This window comes from Prionailurus viverrinus, unplaced genomic scaffold (assembly GCF_022837055.1).
Source record: "Prionailurus viverrinus isolate Anna unplaced genomic scaffold, UM_Priviv_1.0 scaffold_57, whole genome shotgun sequence".
Classification (NCBI taxonomy): domain Eukaryota; kingdom Metazoa; phylum Chordata; class Mammalia; order Carnivora; family Felidae; genus Prionailurus; species Prionailurus viverrinus.
In genome coordinates this window covers 728,655-733,593 of record NW_025927619.1, presented here as the reverse complement: position 1 = coordinate 733,593, position 4,939 = coordinate 728,655, and positions in this window count along the sequence as shown.

Genomic DNA, 4,939 nt, shown 5'->3' with positions numbered 1-4,939 from the left:
CGGGGATCTGAGGGAATCCTGGAACCTAGGAGGGGAGATTATTCACTTGTCTGTGAGGGCTACTTGAACAGTGCTACCTGGGCTGAGAGAGCAGAGTGACTCCATCTTCCTCCATGCACCAGCAGTGTCCAACTTCAGCAAGCAATGAGGTGCCCCCAGTCAGGGCTCAGGACTTCAGCCACATACAACAAACCCTACCCTCCTGTGCCCTACAGGGACATCTTTACAAGGGCTGATTGTGAGCCAGTGCAGCAGGCCTCTCCCCCAGAGGACCAACACAAGCCCCCCCACCCCGCCATGTGCACCAAGTCTACTGATCATAAAGTGCCCTAAAACATCAGATTTGGTTCTGCTAGAAAGAGTACAAGGTTTTTTTTTTAATTAAGGCTTATAGTTTATTCATTTAGTTATGTTTTTGTTTCCTTTTCTCATGTTTTGGATTAGGCTTCTTTTTCTTTGTTTTTTGTTCTTCTTTCTTGCTTTCTTTTTCTTTGGATTTAGGCTACAGTTTTTGTTTGGTTGGTTTTTTATTGTCCTTTTCTCTTATTTTGGATCAGGGCTTTTTTTTTCTTTTTTGAAATCAGGCTTATTTTAACAAACAAATCAGCAAACCTAATTAAAGGTCCAAACACTCCCCTCTGCAAGCAAGGAGGAACTCCACAGAGGACTGACCTGGAGGAAAGATCAGGGAAATTACAACAGCAGAGTGCACACAGTACACAGGAGAAACACTTCCTGAAGTACCAGGCCCTGGACAGTGTATAACAAATTGTTAGCATAACATTACTCTCAGAAGCAGGAAACACAACAAGCTTTCATAACACACCAAAGACAGAAGCCTAGACAAAATGACAAGACACAGGAATTCTGCCACAAAGAAAGATCAAGAAACCAGAGCCAGGGATTTCATAAAACAAAATACAATTAATATATCTGAACAAGAATTTGGAACAACAGTGATAAAAAAAAATCATAGAAGACACCAGATAAACCATTTCTACAGAGATTAAATACCTGAAAATTAATCAAGCCGATATAAACAAATGTTGTAGCTGAGATGCAAAACCAGCTGATTATAATCACAACAAGGAGGGAAGAAGCAGAGAATGGAATGGGTGATACAGAAAATGAAATTATGGAAAATAATGAAGTTTAAAAGGAGACAGAAGGAAAACTACCAGATCATAAACATAGACTTAGGGAACTCAGTGACTGCATAAAGTGCAATAATATCCTTTTCATAGGAGTCCCAGAAGATGAACATCTGGAAAAAGGGACAGATTTATTTGAACAAAAGTTCCATAATCTGGGAAAGGAAACAGTCATTCAAATCCAAAAGGCACAGAGAACTCAAAATCAACCCAAACAGGTTCAAAACTAAGACATATAGGAAAACTTGCAAAATACAAAAATAAAGATAGACTTTTGAAAGCATCTAAGGACAAAAGGTCCTAAACCTACAAGTGTAGACAGATAGCGTTAGCAGCAGACATGTCAACAGATTTTGGTAGGCCAGAAGGGAGTGGCATGATACATTGCATGTGCTAAATCAGAAACATGTGCAGCCTAGAATACTTTACCCAGCAATGCTGTCATTCAGAATAGGAGAGGTAAAGAGTTTCCAAGATACCAAAAAACTAAAGGAGTTTGTGAACATTAAACCATGTCTACAAGAATTATTAAAGGGGATCAGGCTTCTTTGAGTGGGAAAGAGACACCAAAAGTAACAAAGACTAGAAAGCAACAGAGAAAACTTATAGGAACAGAGATTTTACAGGTAATACAATGCACTAAATTCATATCTATCAATACTTACTCTTAATGTAAATGGACTAAGTGCTCCAATAAAAAATAGGGTACAGGAATGAATGAATAACAAGGCCCATCAATATGCTACTTTAAAAAGGCACATTTTAGACAAAAAAGACACCTCCAGATTTAAAGTGAGTTGTTGAAGAACAGTTTATCATGCTAATGGACGTCAAAAGAAAGCTGGAGTAGACATACTAAGACAAACAAGATTTTTAACAAAAGACTATAATGAGTGATGGAGGAAACTATATCATAATAAAATGATCTAATAAAAAAGAAGATCTAATAATAGATCTCTATCTTGGGAGTACCCAAATACATAAATCAATTAATAACAAACTTCAAGAAACACACTGATAACAATACAATAATAGTTGGAGACTTTAACACTCCATTTCCAGCAATGCACAGATAATCTAAGCAGAAGATAAATAAGGAAACAATGGCTTTAAATGACACACTGGATCAGATGGATTTAACAGATATATTCACAGCATTTCACCTTAAAGCAACAAGATACCCATTGTTTTTGATTGCACATAGAACATTCTCCACAATAGAGTACATGCTGGGTCACAAATCAGGCCTCAACCAATACAAAATTATTGAAATAATGTTATGCATATTTTCTGACCACAACACTATGAAACTTGAAGTCAACCACAAGAAACATTTGGAAAGACATTAACTACATGGAAATTAAAGAATGTCCTACTAAAGAATGAATGGCTTAACTAGGAAATTAAAGAATAAAAAAATACATGGATGCCAATGAAAATTAAAACATGACATTCTGAATTCTTGGGGAATGTAGCAAAGGTGGTCATAAGAGAGAAGAATATAGCAATACAGGGCTAACTCAAGAAGGAAGAAAATTCTCAAATATAAAGCCTGACCTCACACCTAAAGGAGCTGAGAAAAGAACACCAAATGAAACCCAAAACCAGCAGAAGAAGGGGAAAAAAAGATTAGAGCAGAAAAAAGATATAGAAATTAAAAAAAAAAAACCCAGTAGAATACATCAACAAAACTAGGAGGTGGTTCTTTGAAAGAATTAACAAAATTGATAAAACCCTATCCAGACTTCTTAAAAAGAAAAGATAAAGGAAGCAAATAAATAAAATCACAAATGAAGGAGGAGAGATCACAAACAACACTGCAGAAATATGAACAATTATAAGAGAATATTATGAAAAATTATATGCAGATAAACTGAGCAATCTGGAACAAATAGATAAATTCTTAGAAACACATAAACTGCCAAAACTGAAACAGAGATAAATAGAAAATTTGTCCAGACACATAATCAGGAGATAAATTGAATCAGTAATCAAAAATCTCCCAACAAATAACATTCTAGGAACGGATGGCTTGCTAGGGGATTTCTACCAAATATTTGAAGAAGAATTAAAACCTATTCTTCTGAAAATCTTCCAAAAAGTGGAAATGGAAGGGAAACATCCAAACTCCTTAGATGAGGCCAGAATTACATTGATTCCAAAACCAGGAAAAGGCTGAATTAAAAAGGAGAATTACAGACCAATATCCTTGATGAACATCAGTGCAAAAATTCTCAACAAGATACTAGCAAATTGAATGCAACAGTACATTAAAGAATTATTCATCATCATTATTTATAAATCAAGTTGATTTATTCTTGGGCTGAAGGGGTTGTTCAATATCAATAAACCAATGTTATACACCACATTAATAAAAGAAAGGATAAGAAACATATCATTCTATCAATGGATGTAGAAAAAGCATTTGACAAAATATAGCATTCTTTCTTGATAAAAGGACTGAAGAAAGTAGGGATAGAATAACATAAGCTCAAATCTTAAAAGCAATATAAAAAAGACTCCACCAGAAAAGTGCTAGAGGTGATACATGAATTCAGCAAAGTCACAGGATATAAAATCAATGTACAGAAATTGGTTGCATTTCTATACATTAATAATGAAGCAGCAGAAAGACAAATAAAGGAATCATTCCCATTTACAATTGCACCAAAACCATAAGATACTTGGGAGTAAACCTAACCATAGAGATCAAATATCTGTACTCTGAAAACTATCAAACACTGATGGTAGAGAAATAGAAAAACATTCCATGTTCATAGATTGTAATAACAAATATTGTAACAATGTCTATATTACCCAAAGCAATCTACACATTTTATGCATTTATCCCTATCAAAATATGAACAGCATTTTTCATGGATCTAGAACAAGCAATCCTAAAATTTGTATGAAACTACAAAAAAATCCCAAATATTCAAAGCAATCTTTAAAATGGAAAGCAAAGCTGGAGACATCACAATTCCACACTTCAAGTTATATTACAAAACTCTAGTGATCAATACAGTATAGTAGTGGCACAAAAACAAACAGATCAATGGAACAGAATAGAAAACCCAGAAATGATTGACTAATATGACTTCATTCACATGAGGAGTTTAAGAGACAAAACAGATGAACATAAGGGAAGGGAAACAAAAATAATATAAAAACAGGGAGGGGGACAAAACAGAAGAGACTCATAAATATGGAGAATGAACAGAGGGTTGCTGGAGGGGGTATGGGATGGGGGATGGGCTAAATGGGTAAGGGACAATAAGGAATCTACTCCTGAAATCATCGTTGCACTATATGCTAAATTTGGATGTAAATTTAAAAAAATAAAAATAAAAGAAAACCCAGAAATGAACCCACAACTATATGGTCAATAAACCTTTGACAAAGCAGGAAAGAATATTCAATTGAAAAAGACAGCCTCTTCAAGAAATGGTGTTGGGAAAACTGGACAGCAAACTGCAAAAGAAGGAAACTGTGTGACTTTCTTACACCACACACAAAAATAAATTCAAAATGGATGAAAGACCTAAATTTAAGTCAAGAAATCATTAAAATCCTACAGGTGAACAGGAGTAATAACCTCTTTGACATTGGTCATAGCAACTTATTACTAGACACAGCTCCAGAGGCAAGTGAAACAGAAGCAAAAATGAACTATAGCAACTTCATCAAAATGCAAACTTCTGCACAGGGAAGGAATCATTCAACAAAACTGAAAGTCAACACATGGAATGGGAGAAGATATTTTTAAATGGTATAACTGATAAAAGACT